Here is an 18677-nt window from a genome sequence, read left to right as displayed (position 1 = left end):
TGCAAAATGAACAATAGAAGCTAACCACAATGTAAAACTAACAACCCATTTCATATATAACAGATTTTCATGGCTAAAACATTCAACAAACCAAGAAAAATTGAAAAGAATGAAAGAAGAGGATACTCACAGAGCAGAGAAGCTTCAAACGCGAAGTGAGCGGCGGCGGATGGCGGCAACGGACCGATCTTCGGTTAGATAGTGGAGGGTACGACCGGTTTTCAGTGGTGGACCACGGCTGAGCAAGAACCGACGGAAATGGAGGCGCAGTCGACCACGGCGGAAAGCGGCGCACGGCGGCAAGGCTCAAGGGCTCAATGGAGGAGTTTAAAACGGTGGGCTAGAGGCGGGAATGGCCGGTAATGGCAGTTTTACGGTGGTGGGCAGAGGGGGACCACGGCGCACTGAAGAAATGAGAAAGAAAGTGAGGAGTCGAGCGGCCGAAAGGGGGTAGAAGAACACACTTTCCACGGCGGTTTTCAATAAAACCGCCGTGGAAATTCATTACCCCTTCTACTTATTTACAAAAATGCCACCGCGTTTTTTTCCACTTCGTTTTTCTGCTGAACCGCCGTTAGTTTGCGACGTTAAAGGTCTTTTTTCTAGTAGTGATTTCTCCCTAGCATCTAAGCATGACGATGTCAACCAGTGGCTTATCTTGCTCAATGTTGACAATCAACTCTAGTTTTGCCTTGCGATTTGTGTCTGTCTCCCATTACAAATCGCCATCCACCACACTCCCCATTTCCAAATCCAGTCATCCCACTTAGTAATGTAAGTTTCTTCATCTTTCCCAGTGCTTGCCATCCCCAATACTCACTCCCTAGTCATTTGGGTCTCTTTGCTTGACGCTCATCTCTCCATGTTTCTCCTTCATTTCTCCTCCTTTCCTTATATGGCAGCTCTCTTCTTCATGTCTGGGGATGAGTGGAGAAGGGGAAAAAAAAAGTCACTATGGGTTTCGTGTTGATTCAAGCAAGTGGAAAGATCAAAAGGGGCAGGACACCCATATGCTCAATTACTCACTGAAACAATTAGCTTGTCAGGACTGGTGTTTTGTTAGTCTGTTATGCTTGAGTTGAAAAAAAAAAAATTGGTCCTTTATTATTATTATTTTTTGCCTTCCTTTAAGTGGCAATGGGATCCATTAGTGATTTGGGTTCCTTTATTCAATTTTAATGTTGCTTTTTTTACAGTATGCCTCATTTGATTGTCAAATTGAGATTTTTTTACTACTTCCCACTTTCTCCTTTTCCCTTCGGCTTAAGTGTTTTTTTTTAAAAAAATTTTAACAAGTGGGGTCTTGGTGGCACGTCTCGGTCCCATCGCGATTCCATTCCCGTCCCAATCGAGACCGAGACGGGATGAGACATAGGATAGAAATTGTGTCCCATCCTTTTTTCAGGATGGGATTTGGGATGGGGGTGTCCCCGTCTCGCCCATGAGCAGCCCTACATGTGATAGTGTCATTGGGAGAGATGACAAAATTCATGAGAACAAGAATACAAAGTTTGGCAACATTATTGCCATTTGTGAGGACAGTTGAATTGTTAGTCCAATTGAGTTTGGGCATGATTTCAAGCAACATCATACCTATCATGTTAGTCATTGTTACAAAGAAAATTACTTTGGTCTTGTTGTGAGGGTGTGTGGTGATGGAGGCGAAAGGATGAGGATGACAGAGAAATGATTAGTGAGGATGAAAGAAAAATGAGTGGTAAAGGTGATCAAGTCGATGAACAAGAAGAGGCTGATGAGGATGATAGTAAGAGGGACGATACATTATTAACAACACTTATTCCCAACAGCATCCCTCGCTGGTCATTGAGGAGAGTAACATTAAAAGAGTGATATTATTAATAATGCACATTGCAGCAGCATCCCTCAAGCTTCAATATTCCTCAAATCACTTAATGAAGACCGCAGAAGGAGGATTAGGCCTCACTTGGCTGTACAACTCTCTTTCTCAATATCCCCTGTGCCTCATCATTCTTTCACAGCCTCTTATAGCTACTTGGAGAGCACGCCACAACATCCTCGTTTTCTTTGCTTCACCAGTGAATGCGGGTCTATTAATTATTTAGATAATCTTGACTCGTTAGATTTGTGGAGCGCTATAGATTATATTAATTATCATTTAAATTTCTCAAGTCACAAAATTATTATTTAGATCAGTCTCATTTATTTTTTAATTGCATATTAATATTATGTTTTTTTTATGAAATATTAATTTTCCATTTTTTCCATATGTAATTCACGGAGGGCCCCCTCACAACTTTATAACATAAAAATTGTTAATCTTATTTTGGCTTCACAATAACTGCATCTGATGTGTGTGTGTTATTCTCCATGTGATGTGAGTATAATAACTAACGTTTCAAACAATTTCCTTACTAAGCATTTTTATTATATTAAAGTAGAATAATTACCTGTGAATTAACTCAGCTTGTAAATGTTAAAATGTTAATAGTATTTAAATTGTAAGCTACATTAAAATAAAATATATTTGTTTGACCGACCAACCATTCCAAGTTGATTAGCGCGGTTAATGGGCACTGATGTGGTCATTTTATATTGTCTTTCAAATTACTCTTAAATTTCTTGCAATTTATTAGTACTAAAAGGAATTTAAAAAAATCTATATATACTTGCTTTCCGCACTTGAGATCTAGGGGTAATTTTCTCTTAAAATTATGTCACATCAAAGATATATTTATTTTTTTGAAGTGTGATTCACAGAGCGCTTCCTCATAACTTTAGAAAATAGAAATTATTAATCTCAATGAAATAGATTTTTCTAAATTAAACTATAAAAAAAAAGTATTACCATGACTCATGTTTTATTACAGTAATTCGTTCACTTCATGAAACATCATTATTTTGTTTTTACAGCAAAAACCACATGTCCTTATTCATCAACTTTTCGTCTTCAATGGGAGAGCGGAAAAAATTTAATAAGTTCGATTTTCTTAAAAAATAGGAAGGAGTATAGTTGAAAGATTTCAGTTAATTTTTCTTATGTTTATCAAATATCACTTGTCTTGCCTTCCCTTTTTGCTTCTCCCTCAACTTCCTCTTCTTCCCACCGTAAAACACCTTTTCCTATATAACTCTACTAATTAAGCTCCTTATTTATATCTCTGGGCTTCGTGTGCCTTGCATATATGATGATAAGAAGAAATTTAAGATAGCAAGATTGTCTTGTATTGCTAAACTACAATATGACTAAATTATAATTAAGCACAATGTTTCAATTGACCCTGAGTTAAAATTTTTTCTATGAACCATACATGCATGTCTATGCCATGGCACGTGGCAAAGTGACACAAATGTCTGCTATGTTGGTAGCACATTTTTCTTCTCTCTTCTTTAAAAAAAAAAAATACTCCAGCAAACCAATTCTGATGAGGAGAAACATAAAATAGAAGATTTGAAACTAAAAATAAATAAATAAACAGATAAATAAAATTACCAATCCTCACCACTACACTAAATTGTTGCCTGATCTGAGGAGGAACACAAAATATTTCTCCGTAAACAAGATAACGTTGGTCAAATGAGTACAATTATATTATGACAAAAGTTACTGCACAACACCTGATATTATTATCTGTTTTCCAAACGTATGACATTATATTATGAGAAATCTGTGACCACTCTTCATCAAAATTGTCACCCAAATTCTTAGAAATGTCTAAATGTTTTGGTGACCTTTCTGAACCTTTTAGAAAAGAAAGCAAACTCATGTTTTTTGGGAACACAACTCAAGCATGTATGCAACATAACAGAAGTTATATCACATCCCAAAAAATAAAAATAAAAATAAAAATCCTTTCGACAACGTGCACAGACAATGTACTTTATAATAAACGATTATTATATTGTATCATGCATCTATAATAAACGATTATTATATTGTGTTATAAATTTCACAATATCAGAATTTTAAAAAAAAAATCCATCTTATGTCCGAATGATCTAAGATTTAAATCTCTCTATTTATTTAATTTCATGTGACTTTAATGCTTAATTAAGAAAATGTACTTTATAACTGGGGTTCTATGCACATAATAAGTTAAATTAAATTATTAGAATGTACATACAAGTACAAACTAGAAGACTATACTCCCATCTTATCCATATTATAATAAATTTAATTATGTAATAAACCTTTTTAAGATGTATGTCATTGTCAAAAACAAGTTATAATAAGGATATGACATGTGAGGGAGTACATTATGACAGTGGGGAATGCTATGCGTTTAATTATATATTGATTTTTATACTGTTAGAATAGATTTTATTGCTGAGATGAAAATAATTACAAATAAAAATTCAAACAAGAACCCAGCTTTAAGAATTGTTTAGAAAATCTGAGAAGCAATTTTAAAAAAAAATTCTTTTATGTTTTACCAACTAAAGTTTTTCTCACATGATTATCTTATATAGTATAAAATTACTTTAAAAAAATTAATCCACACATACTTTTATGTTGTTTTCTAATTTTAAGGACGTAATTGAAAACATTCAAATATTATAGACTACATTATTATTATGGGCCACGGCCTAAAATCGACTTGGGTTCTGTATTACAAAAAAAAAATGACAGAGAGGGAGAGAAAAATCTAAACAAGCAAGTTTTTTACGATGCACGGATATTTGAGAGCGTAGTTTTACCCATATTATGATACAGAGATAAATGGGGCGGCCAAAGTGTAATTTTTGCCAAAAGCAAAAGCGGTGGTACATGGAGCAGCACGGCAATGCACCGCGAGGCACGACTTGACTTGTTCCCTTGTGAGTTCAATGGCACGCGTGGTATAGGAATAAGAAGGAGGGTATGGAGTTTCAAAAAGTAAAATCCATTTTCATGAAAAAGCTTTTCCATGCTCATATATTCTCTTAATATTTCATTTCATTGTGGGGTATTCTCTTAAAAGTTATTTGTTTATTCATTAAAATTTTCGGGGTAAGTTTCAATATTTGCCTAATTAGACTTTTTTTTTTTTTGAAAAAAGAAGCCTTTATTTGACGAAAGTTGGTTGGAGCAAAGTCTTTCTATTCCGTGTGATTTTTTAATTAATCTTAAAGTTTCAAATATTCGTCTTCTTAAATTTTGAGATAGAATATGATTAGTATGATATAAGACATTTTTAAATTAAGCGCATGAACGATCTTCGATAAATTATTAAATTATCCACCAAGGTTGACATTTTTTATATTAATTGATAATTGATATACTACTTCCGGTCTTAAATATAAGAGCTAATAAACTAATTTAAGTATATTAAGGACATAAATTAAGTTAATTATTTGTAATAAATAGGTGCTGTCTTTCTTAAAATATTCTTACTAATCAAATGTATTGGCTAGATCTATCATTATTAGAAGGACTGTTTTAGAAAAAGAATACATAAATATAAAAGATAAAATAAATTGGAGTTTTATATTTAGAATCAAAATAAAAATCAAACGAGGTGTTATATTAAAACCGGAAATATTAGTACAAAAGGGATTGTATGTATACGCACACACTGCACATGCATACTCACGTGTTTTCATGATAAAAATTTAATATTGCAAAAAGGTACAAATTATGAAATTTGAACATAAAAAGAAATTTTTAAAAATGTTATATATGCCGGGGGTTTTCTATACACTAATTTTTCCCTAAGAAAGTAGCGATTATATGAACCACCACCTCTTGCCCTTAATATAACATTTAATTGACTAATTTAGAAAAATTAAGGTAGTTACTCAATTACTTTAAAATGTTTATATTTATTGTTTTTCTTCAAAAAAATTTGATATATAATCTAATAATTTATTCAAGTATTTTAAATAGATTATGTAACATATGCTATAATTAAATAATTAAATAATTTTTTTTAAATTTCTCCCCAATTGAGTTTTATATTATGGATAAGAGTATAAAAGGGTGCATGTAAGTGTTCACACCACAAGTGTGAGGGTCGTGACAAGTAATAAAGTGATGAATAAAATATTATTCTCACGAGAATGTGGTTACAAAATACGGTCAAGTATTGATTATCACACTTTTGTCTAATTTGAGTTACACAAATATATCGAACGTGAAGGAAAACTATTTTCAAAATCAGAAATTAATTTAAAAAAAAGAAAAAGAAAAAGTGATTCTTCAACTCCAAAGACAAAATGGGTCTTACGATTATTTATTCCATTTGTGTTTCAAAAGTGCTCAAATAAATCCTCATTACATTTACTTCTTAATTATAGATTATCCTAGCCAAGGACACTAAATTACTTACAAGTGTTCTCTCAAGTCTCCAAATAGGTGTTTAATTCAATTAATTGATTAGTCTCTCAATTTATTAATTAAACCCCAATTTTCATTGCAAATCTTATATGACTATGTGAGGTTAATGAATATATCTCTATCTCATTAACAAAACCATCCATTCAACTTGCAAACTTCAAGTTCTCACACAATTTTACCTAAATTCTACACTCAACCTAGTCCTCTCAAACATTAATCAAGTGAACCCAACAATTTCATTGGTGGCCAATCAACAAGAAGCATTAAGCTTAGAGGTGATTGATCACAAATATAAAGAGGAAATGAGTACGAGAGTTTAAAATAATCTTAGAATCAAAGTGTTTAGCCACAAATACTCAGAAAATCCATGAGAATATATATAGACAACAGTACAAAATGGAACAAGAGTAGAGAAAGCAAGATAGAGAGAAAAAACCAAAGAAAGAAACCCAAATTTATTCAAAGATCCAACTCTTAGCTCAGTCTCCTCCAAGAAGTAGGCCCTAGCACAACACAATATTTCCAAGTACCACCTAGAATTGTAGAATGGTGGCCAACATTGAGTTTGGGGCATTAAAACTTAGAATTTTCTGACTTAGTCCTACTGCAGTTATAATTTTGTGCTGAGAATCTTATTAAACTTGAGTTGTCTGAGAGTTATATCCAAGAGCTTTGAGATGGAAATTAGGTATATATCTTTTTTCATATGTCACAATTTTACTTAGTTTGATTCTAAAATGCCGCATCAAACATTGACCCACCCAATAATTCACAATGCAAATGTCTGCTTTACTACCTTTAAATTGATGGTTTAAACAATAGTTGTACTATTTGCTGAAATCCAATTCTTCTTCTAATCTTCATGCATGAGAAAAATTCTTGATTAAATTGAACATAAGTGTGTCTATCTTATTTATTTAACACTTGGTTTTTTCTGCATTTTCCAAATCTAAAGCACATCAATCTGTTGGATTCAAAACATCTCAGGGCAATCTCGGATCCGTGTCATACCCCTAAACTTGAACATATGTATCTTGATGGTTGTGTGAATTTGGGCCAAATTCATTCTTTAACTGTCATCGAAAAGGATTTCGATTTATTCATAAGAAATACTTATATGTTAAAGGGACAAGTTCAGGGTTAGTGATTGTGCACAAGTGGTTAGTGATTGGTTTCGGCCCTTATGACTTTAGACTTGTTGTGACGGTGAGGGGTGATAGAGGATTCAGCCTCTGTTAGGCGTAAAACTCTCTCCAATATTCGTTTCACGTGATCATTCTTTCTCGGCCTTTTATACTTGGAGATGACGCCACAACATGCTCATTATTTTTGGTTCAGCAGTGAATCCTATTATTACAGGTCAAATAATTTTTCTGATAATGCCTTCTTTGTTCTGTTTGCATAGATCGAGAGATATTAGTTATTCCTTATTAGTATAAGACCTATTTAACTAATTTGATTAGATTAAGAAAGTTATGTGAGTTAGTTAATCATAAAAAATATGATTTTTTTTTATCATAATCATCTTTCTTAATATCCTCACTCCCTTTCCTACTTGATTATGGTTGAGGGAGACAGGGAGTATTACCAGGGATAATTTAAAAAAATTAATAAATATAAAAAATAGATATTATATTTAGGACTACAATCAACTTAACCATTAGGTCATATATGAAGGACCGGGAGAGTATTATTTAAACTTCTCAGGTCAAAAAATTATTATTTAAAGCAGTCTCATTTATTTTTAATTGTATATTAATATTATGTTTTTATGAAATATTAATTTTTCTTTTTTTCTTTTTATATGTAAATCACGGAGGGCCTCCTCATAACTTTATAAAATAAAATTTGTATGGCTTTGTAGTAACTGCTCCATTGTCATTCCCCTGATTGGCTTAGAGCTATGGCCATGGATGCATTATCTCTACCGCCCTTTGTTTTTGGGACTGATATTTTGTCCTTTGATATCTTAACTGCGTAACCAAAAATTTGGAAGAGGTCTCATAGTTTAATTTGTTATGGGTATTCATTTTTCGAATGTAAAACCCGATTAACTTTAATTTATAGAAATTTATGGACTTTGTAAAATATTTTTTCTTTTATTTAATACTTATTTAATACTCGTACATTTCTATAAATAAAAGTTCATAAAATCAATAAATTAAAATTATGTAAACAATAATAATTTAAAGTTCCTCAAATTGCACAATCCAAGTAGGAAGAAGCCTTCAAACAAAAGTGAGGTTTCGTTTTTTTGGAAAGTATTAATTTGGATTCTCTTTCTTGTGCGTAAAGAATCTTGTGCATGTTAGAATGCCACAGATATCTTTGACAACTTTGGAATGGAAACCAAAGTGCTTTGTTTTCTATGTTTAACGATAATAATTAGTTATCTTTTTTCTTGTTCCTCGCTGGATTATATTTAAGCCCCTGTTTTAGCTTTGCTGCATGTCCATAGGCACGTCTCTGTTTCAGCTTTCATGCCAAAATATTACTAACTCTGATCCTTAATATAAGATTTTGTTTGAATTTTATTTTGATCCTAAATATAAGACCCCAATCCACTTTGTCTCTCATATTTATACATTTTTTCTAAGATAGTCCTTATAATAATTGTAGTCCTAGCTAATATAGTTTATTAGTAAGGATATTTTAGGAAAGACAACACCTATTTATTACAAATAACCAACTTAACTTCTTTCCTTAATCTCCTCAAATTAGTCAACTGGATTTTATAATTAGGACTGAAAGTAGTATTCTCTAGTACATCTGACCAGGGACTTTTTCAATACTCTATAGGATACCCATGCCTGAACTCTGGCTGTTAGTGGCGTTATTTGATGGCTTCTGCTCAGCACAAGGGATGCTTATAGCCTTTGGGACTTTCTAAGTGTCATGGATTGTGGTATCTTAATTGGTGTGAGTTGTAACTCGTACTTTGGTTTGATTCTCTCTGGCTGACTTTGCATTATGAAGTCATTGCTGCACTTGTTTTTTTGCCTTAGTTTTTGGATTTGTTGGTTATTGATTTGTTTGTTATATTCTCGGCTAGCCTTCTCTTTTCAGTTCAGTTGATATTTGCTCAAATTGACTGAATGCGACTGACCGGTTTTTTTTTTTTTTTTTTTTTCATATAATCGTTTTACTCATGGTGAATAAAATTGTCTTTTCATACAAAAAAAGGCATCTATTTCCGTCATATATAAATCTCTTATTTTTCTGTCATTGGCGAAATTCAAAGATTAAAATGTTTGGCAATCTAATTTACTTGACAATGCTCTTTTCTTTCAGCAATTTCCAAATTTAAAGAAGATTGTTCTAAGTCAGTCAGTCCAAACATCCCACAGCACTTTAACCCCAGACCTTGAAAGCTTAGGCGTAGATGGTTATCTGAATCTGAATCAAATTCATTCTTCAACAATAGGGAGACATAACTTGATCGCGCAGCTATTCAAAGTACTTCAATCACTTTGTTCTTGATTGTGTGTGTGTTTATATATTTACTCCTCTGGTTGTTAATATAAGATCTAATTGTTGAATTGATCTTGGTTTTAAATACTATCCCACATCCTTAATATAAGAGCTAGTTTGACTTTCAATTTGGTCCTAAATATAAGATCTCAATTAACTTTATCTCTCATCATTAAAAAAAAAATTCATTCTTGACAGAAAATTATTCCGACACTAATTTCTGACGAATTATCGACGGAAATTCAATCGCTAAATTTAGTGACGGAATTTTTTCGTTGCTAATATTTTTTCCGTCAAAAATTTCCGTCACTAAATTATTTGTCACAAAAGTTTTCATCACTAATTTTGTCACTAATTCTATTCCGTCGCAATTCCGTTACTAATTAGTCACTAATTTTAAATTTCTTTATTTTCTATTGTAATCTTACAACAATTTATATAATAACATAATTAAGAATATAATGATTTAAATATATTTTTAATTGTAAAATAAATTGATATATTTGTGAAATTAGTGTTAATAAAGGTATCATCATCATTTATGTCATCATAAGGTATATACTGAGAATAGGAAGATAATTTCTTAGAAAAATTGTTTATATTTCGTTAAAATCAATTCCTCTTTATTATTAATAATAATTAAAAAATATAATAAGAATATTAATAACTTTTTTATACAAACTAATATAAGAAAAAAATAATTTTATCATACGTACAATATATTGAAAGATATAATATATAATAGAAATTCAAAACCAAAAAATGAATTTATATGAACACAAACTAATATTGAAGTGAATTTTGAATTTCAATATTAAACAACAAAATTTAATCATGATATAAAACATATATATAATGTAATATAATGTATATAATATATATTATAGATAATATAATATATATATAATTAAATTGGACATCTTATCAATGTCAATTAAAAAATAAATTTTTAAAAAATATTTATTAAAAAATTATTTACGACTTAAAATTCAAAATTAGTGTAATTAGAAATTAAAATTATATTAAAAATATTTTTTTTAAAATAAAACATTATAACATAAATAGTAAAACAAATATTTAGAAATTGGTTTGTCTTTAAAATAGTTATGATTAAAATTATCATATAGTTTATTTTTAGTTTTTAATAATATATATGTATATAATATTGTTTGTGTAAAAGAATATTATATACATATATATATATTTAATTTTGCATAATAAGTCAATAGGTTCATTGCAGCTTAATTGGTAAGATCGCATAACACACAGATGAGGTCCCAGGTTCGAGCCATAGAAAAGTACTTTGAGGAAGAATTATGTGGTGGCGACACATGGCGGTGACATGTGGCATCACAAAGTGACATGTGAGGTTGGCAGTACACGTAGCAAGTAAAGGTGAGATGACAGTGACATGTGACGATAGTCATTGAGGTGGCATGGACACATGGAGTTGGTCAGTGGTCGTCGCCAGTGATGACATGGTGACTGGTAGAGACACCATGTAGCATTTTATTTTATTTTATTTCAAAAATTGGGTTAGCGACGGATTAGCAACTGAAAATTTCTGTTGGTAATTAGTGACGGAAAATTCCGTTGCTAATCTGTGGCTAATTAGCTACAAAATTTCAATTCCGTCGCTAATTCGATTCCATTACTAATTGCATTTTTTTGTAGTGCGTATTTATCTATTTTTTTCAAAGTAGTTCTTCTAATAGTTATACATGTTAAAAGTTCAATCAAATGATAGTCTTAGCTGATATATGATTAGCAAGGGTATTTTAGGAAAGACAACACCTAATTATTACAAATAACTAACTCAACAAACTTCATTAATATACTCAAATTAGTCAATTACCTCTTATATTAAGAATCGGAGGTAGTATAAACTCTATTTCTTATATTTATCAATTTTTTCTAAATTATTCTTATTGATACTCTCTCAATCATAATCAAGTAGAAGAGAGAGGGATAATATTAAGGAAAATAATTATGGTGTTTAGGAAAAACATGTTATAGTTTTTATTCTTAACTAACTTACCTAACTTCATTAATCTAATTAAATTAATTAAATAGATTTTATATTAAAAACCGGAAGGGTATATGTATAATTTTCCAGAACAGGAGAGGATCGAATTCAAGTTTGTTATTGATGGCTTTTGCTTGTGCACTCGTTTTCACCAGTAAATAACTTTTTTCAAAAAATGAATAAAAAATTTTTAAGAGTTGTAGGCCATCCTATCCTAATTTTTTGCCCCCAAAGCCGTGTGAGGACGCAGGACAAATGAAACAACACGGCAACGGGAGAAAACACAGAACGACAATAAAATGACAATAACCCTTAAAGCCAGGGATGACTTGCCTGTTGACCGCAAGAACATGTTTGATAGTTGAAAAGTGAGTAATAGTTCATTAATTTTCTTGCTTGTGATGGAGAGAGAATCTCAAAGTGTGGTACAAACTACAAATCTATGGTAGTTATTCCCCTTAAAAACCCACTTCCATAAATTATATTTCCTTTATTAATAAAGGTGTAGATTTTTTCAAACAAATTTAATAGCATGATAAATTTTTTTAAGATGTATGAAAATATTCCAAACACTTTAGGGGTGTTTGGATAGAAACCAAATCATGATTTTAAAAGTGCTTTTACGGTATACGAAAAAAATATGTGAAGGAGTTTACCTCGCTTTATAAAAAAGTTTCATATTACCAAACATCCCCTTTATATGATACATGAGGGAGTACATAATAAAAGTGGTTCAATGCTGTGTATATTATTAATTTTTATTCCATTAAGATAAATTCTATCATTGGGATGAAAATCATTATAGCCAAAACCCAAACAAGAGGCAAGTTTCGTAAGAGTTAAGGTACTTTTTTTATTCTCGCTATTTTTTTTCGGTTGGCCAGAGTATCTTCCCATCTGAACAGTAAGAGACTAATCTTTTATTTCTTTTTTTATTCATACTACCTTTTTTTTTTAAAAAAAAATTCTCACTACTTATTTCTAATTGCTTTTACGGTTTTGCCTGGCCCAACTTGCTTTGGCAAATTACGCCAATAAATCAACAAACCAATTGTTTGGCCAGTATAGTTAAAAATTTTGGGTCGATTAACCTAGAAGATTATATATATACTTCTATTATTTAATTTAAAACGACATTGGAGTTTGAAAAAAAATAGAAGTCAATCATATTTATGCTTTATTAAATTTTTTTGTTGGATTATCTATGGTTTATGGTTTATATATTTTTTTCAAAGTTATATATAAATATTTTTTTATATATATTTTTTACTAAATTGTACTGTTTTAAATGATTGGGCCGATGTCATATTGATCTCAGTTAAAAAACCTTAAACTATTGTCTCGTCAACCGATTTGCTTTTGCCTTTTCATGAATTTAAACTTTAAGGCTTTCTTTTTTTCCCCAATAAAAAGACACAAATGCCCAAATGATGATACACCGAAAGTGAACCCTCCGAACCACAGTGTAGAGCAGGTAACATGGCTAACCTGTCATTTATGGGTTGGTCCGTGACAGGTTCAAGGCCAATTCTAAAAAAACTGACTTCTCTTAAGCTGGTATTTTATCAACCCTGATAGGAGCTGCCACTTTTTTTTCTTAAATTTTTTTATATTTTGTTTTCTTTTAATAAAATCTATTACAATTTCTAAATATCTAAAATAAAACATCCAAATAGAAGTTATCATAAATAAAACATTTAATCTAAAATTTCAAACATCCCAAAATATTAAACACACATGATATATCATCCTAAATGATTAAACATACATCCCAAATTAAAATATAATGAATCCAAATAAACAATAACACAAATAACATGTTACAAATCACTATCAAGTGTTCAATTATCAGCCACCATTCAATATTGATAGGATTTAAAGCATAGTATAAAGATGTGAAATTATTTGGTTGAGTTTGAGAAGTAGAACCACTTTTTTTTTGCTCAAGTAACTCTACTACAAATAAAATTCATAATACAGCATGAAAATATATTTATTATAGTAATTTTAAATAGTGAGAATGAAACAAAAGGCTAATGGGTAAACATAATTATATTTGAAAAGAGAAAACAATAAAAAAATAAAAAATAATAAAAAGGGCTGGCTCTTTGACTGGTTAGCCTGCTGCGGATTCAATTTTGATGGTTATAAATTTAAAAGATCCGTTATAAAATGAGTATTATTTTCATCAACCGAACTCATTATTTTTTGAGGGGTCGGCGAGCTGAGCCTATGGTCTAGGGAGTCATTTTTTACAAAAGCGAAAGGGCGGCAGCACATGGAGACTCTCTTGTTTCCGGAAGGCCCAGCTGAATGCTGCTACAGAATATTCGATGAAGCACTCGACAATTCACAAAAGACAAAACTGAGACGGGACGGCTTGGTTTGACTTTGGAACCCAAAGGCAACAATGAAAGGGGAGGCAAGGGCCATCAAAAAGCTTTCCACTAAAAATAGCCAATTTATTTTTTCAATTGAAAAAATACATATGCTAGTTCCTATGTTTAATATAAAAATTAATTTGATATTTAATTTGATCTTAAATATTAAATTTTAATATACTGTATCACTAATATTTATCTATTTTTTAAAATAGTCATTATCTTAATTCGTCATATTAAAGATTTCATCAAATGATAGTTCTAGTTAATATATACAATTAGTAAATGATATTTTAAGGAAGACAACACATATTTTTTTACAAATAACTAACTTAGTAAAATTTTTTAATATATTTAAATTAGTCAACTATACTTAATAACTTGATATTGTTATTGCTGAGATCAAATTCATGACTTCTTATTTTTACAAAAGGCTTACATTTTTTTTTGAACTTTTGAAAGATGAAAAATTTTATGCTCTTTATAATTTAAGACCCAAAACCTTTTTTTTTTAAAAAACATTAATGTCGTTATTTGCATTTTTATTTCATCAATTCTTTTTACCTTTTTGGTAAAAAATAATCTTATGCTCAAATATTTTTTTATTTTTATTCACCAATAGAAAACCCATCCTTTTCGATTTTAAGGTATGTTATCTCCTCCTTGGTCTTTCAATGCATTTTCCAATCTGGGTAATGGAATTAACAGAGAAAAGTCGAAAAAAGAAATATAAAGAAAATTTTTCAAAAAGATGCCTCTTACCACTTTTTTTCAAAAAGATACCTAATTAAAACCGAAAATATATATAAATATAAGCAAAATGGGTTATTTCTTTGTGAAAGACAAACCATATGAATTGCCTTCTGGATGGTACTTTTTTGAAAAAATGAAATCATTGTTTGGGTAAATTATTCTATTTCAGTGATTTGGGCTTGAATATAGAATCTCATTTCTTTTTATTTCCTAAATTTATAATTTTTTTGATAATGATACATATTAAAAGAATTTTCTATCACTTAAGTAATATCCTGTGTAAATGACTAATAAATAAGTCATTTAGAGAAACAACATATTCTTTTATAAAAAATTAACTTATATAATTTTTTAAATATTTATAAATTTGATTTGGGTTAATATAATTTTTTGTTCTTAAAATTTGGGTTTATTTTGATTTTGGTCCCTCAAATTTTAAATCTATAATTTTAGTCCTTGAAATTTACTCTGTCTTAGAGCGTTAGTCCTAGAAGGTACAAGAGTGTTAAAATCTTCAGAACCATTTTAAAGAGTGTTAAAGTGATAACATAAAACCATCAGATAGTATCTAATTGGATATTGCATGCATGGATAACGGGAAAAAAAAAAAGGAGAACAGAGCAGGTCCTCAAAATGTAACACAAAGAATGATTGTGCAGAAAGGGATGAGTTCTCAATTAAAATACAGCATAGCGAACAAGTTTTCAAACGAATAATGAGGGAAAAAAGAGGGTAAACAACTGTGTTTTGAAAAGATGTTCTTTTTTTTTTAATCCCCTGTTATTTATACACAATTTAGATAAGTATTTCTTTGTGAGTTTACATCACCACTTTAATACTATATAACAATTTTGCAAATTTTAACACCATTATATTTCTTGGGACTAACATTTTAAGAAGATTAAATTTTAGAGACCAAAATCATGTGTTTGAAATTTGAGAGATCTAAATCAAAATAGATATAAATTTTAAGGACAAAATAATTATATTAACCCATTTAATTATTAAAAATTCAAGGGAATAATTTTTATCAACTCTTGGTAAAGCTGTTCAAAGTCGCACGCGAAGCAGGAATGCAACACGGCAACACCATTGACACGCGAGCTTCCTGGAAACTGGAATAAGAGCCTCTGAAACACAGATAAACACACGTGAGTGAGGCATTTGGTGATCTCTGAATTTGAAGAGCTTGTTTCAAGAGAAAGCAAGCTTGCAAGTTCTGAATCTGCCATTTTTGAGACCTTAGTTTGTTAGAGCTGTTTTCTTTCGCCTCCCTCCACATGGATCCAGGTTCATTTCCTCTCTTTTACTTGCTTTATCGCATGGATCCATTGCTCCATCCACTGTATTGCAATCTCTTTTCCCAAAATTTTCACAGAAAAATTCTGCATTAGATTTGCTGTTTTCTTCTCCTTGTGCTAACTGTTGATTATATTAGTCTCCTCCATAGCTACCTTACGGTCGTAGATCTAATAAAACTTCAACATTTGGAATTTTTTTATACTTCTGGAAAACGAAGTCCCAGAACGTTCTAAGATATCGGTGGATTTTTTTTTTTAACCTTGATCTATCGACCAGCGTCTTCTTATATTTTATTCAATTTTTGTAAATGAAGTAAAAGGTTGATTTATTTATTATACATTAAAAAATTAAAAAATTATTTATATTTATCATTTTTTTAGTTAATTTATTTCACTTACAAATTATTATATAATTTAATAATATATTGAACTATTTTAGAGATTATATAATATATATTATAACTAAGTAATTTGGTAATTTTTTTAAAATTTACTCAATTAGTTTTTATGATAATATTATAAAAGCAAAGTGCTTGTCCCCATTTCGCTATTATGCGTAAAAAAGCATCAATATAAACCAACGGCGCATATTCTCTCTCTCTCCCCCCCTATAATCCACTTACTTGATCCCACCGATCTTCGGTTTTACCAGTATTTTCATAGTATTTGTGTTAATCCTAGAAAACTTCGTTATACTCCTCCGGTCCTAAATATAAGACCCATTTTATAGTGTAATTTATACTGCAAAATGAGTCTTATATTTAAGACTGGAAGGAATACTAAATTATTAATTATTCGTTAAATTTGTTTGAAGAGGAGGAAGTCTGCAAAGCTCGAAGCTGACATTTTTGAGACCTTGAGATCTAAGCTGACATTTAGCAGGTTAATACTTGTTATGATAGATTAAGCATTAAGCACATGTTAGTTTCTGTAACAGATTCTAGAAGTAATTACAGCTGTCATTTATGAGTTAATTGCAACTTAATCACCACTTGTATATTGATCAATGAGCCTATACATACAGAGCAAGGCCTCAATGTGTGTCAAGTCACTGAGCCTACATTCAGGTCATAATATCTTCTAACTATCCATTAATTCTTTTCTTTTTCTCTTCCACTTGCTTCATCCTATTAAAATATACTGTTTTGCAAGCATTTCCCCAAAATTTTCACTGTTTTCTTCTCAGGGGACAAATTCTGTAAATTTGTTAATGTCTTCTTTCTTTTAGTGTTGATAATCTCGTCCCTAGCTACCTTACTTGCTGAAGGCTGAAGCTAGAAACTGCTATCACAACCATTGCTTCAATGCTCCAAAAAGCTTTATTGATCGTATTGGGAGTATCAATTTCCAAAGCCATCAGACTCATCTCTCCTTCTCGTAATGGTAACCAACCAGTTGGTATTGATGCTAGGTAGCTACCTTCTTCTAAATAACCTCACACTCTTTATTTTCTTGTTTGATTTGCTCTTACATATAATTTCTTCACGATTTATTTCCGTCTGTAGTTCTGAAGACGATGTTATTTTGACTCAAACGGATTCTCCTCCTGCTACCAAGTATAATGTGTTCCTTAGTTTTCGAGGAGAAGACACTCGCCACAATTTTGCAAGTTATCTTTACAAAGCACTTCGAGATGCAGGCATTCACACTTTTATGGATCATGAACTCCGCAAAGGAGAATCGATCTCACCAGTTCTTCTAAAAACAATAGAGGAATCAGAAATATCTGTGATTATTTTCTCTGAGAATTATGCTTCTTTAACTTGGTGTCTAGATGAGCTTGTTCACATATTAGAATGCAAGCGTAAATTTGGAACGGTTGTGATACCTGTTTTCTATAACGTAGATCCTTCAAGCATACGCAAACAAAATGGAAATTTTGGAAAAGGATTTGATGTATTGAAGCAAAGATTTAAAGACAACCTAGAAGAATTGCAAAAGTGGAGAAATGCTTTAATCCAATCAACAAATCTCTCTGGATGGGATTCCCATAGTACCAGGTAGCTTAAAAATGTTCCTTTTGTTGTTGGTTTTGGGGATTTATTCAATTAATTTTTAGAATTCTAGCAAATTATTGTTGTTTTTATTTGTTGGTTTTGAGGATTTATGCGTTTTCTTTTGATTGGCATTTATGCTAGACTTGAATTCAAACTTATTGAAGAGATTGTCAAGGATATTTTGAGGAAGTTGAACTATGCGTCATCATCTCATCTTGAAGGACTCATTGGCATTGCTCGACATATTAAAAACATTCAGAGGCTCCTCATTGAGGCCCCCATTGTGGGAATATGGGGTATGGGTGGTGTTGGTAAGACCACACTTGCTAAAGCTATACTTCAAGAGTTGAAAGCTCAATTTGATGCTTTCTCCTTTATTGAAAATGTCAAAGAGCAATTAAAAAGAATTAGTTTGGATGAGTTGCAGAAGAATTGCCTCAAAGAATTATTAAA

General features: G+C 30.9%; 1 protein-coding gene across 1 annotated transcript in view; it reads left to right on the top strand.

The window, feature by feature from the left end:
* LOC114720871 (uncharacterized) overlaps nt 1–2491 on the top strand; it is a 42527-nt gene extending 40036 nt beyond the window's left edge. The window contains exon 2 of the mRNA XM_028906593.1: nt 2446–2491. The gene's annotated coding sequence lies outside the window, so the exon portion shown is untranslated. The remainder of the gene's footprint in view (nt 1–2445) is intronic.
* The last annotated feature ends 16186 nt before the right edge of the window (nt 2492–18677 follow it).

The sequence above is a fragment of the Neltuma alba genome, unplaced genomic scaffold (genome assembly GCF_004799145.2).
Source record: "Neltuma alba isolate B1F8T4 unplaced genomic scaffold, ASM479914v2 tig00012002_pilon, whole genome shotgun sequence".
NCBI classification, from domain to species: Eukaryota; Viridiplantae; Streptophyta; class Magnoliopsida; order Fabales; family Fabaceae; genus Neltuma; species Neltuma alba.
Note: the sequence above shows the minus strand (reverse complement) of the source record. Positions and strands in the feature narration are given on the sequence as shown.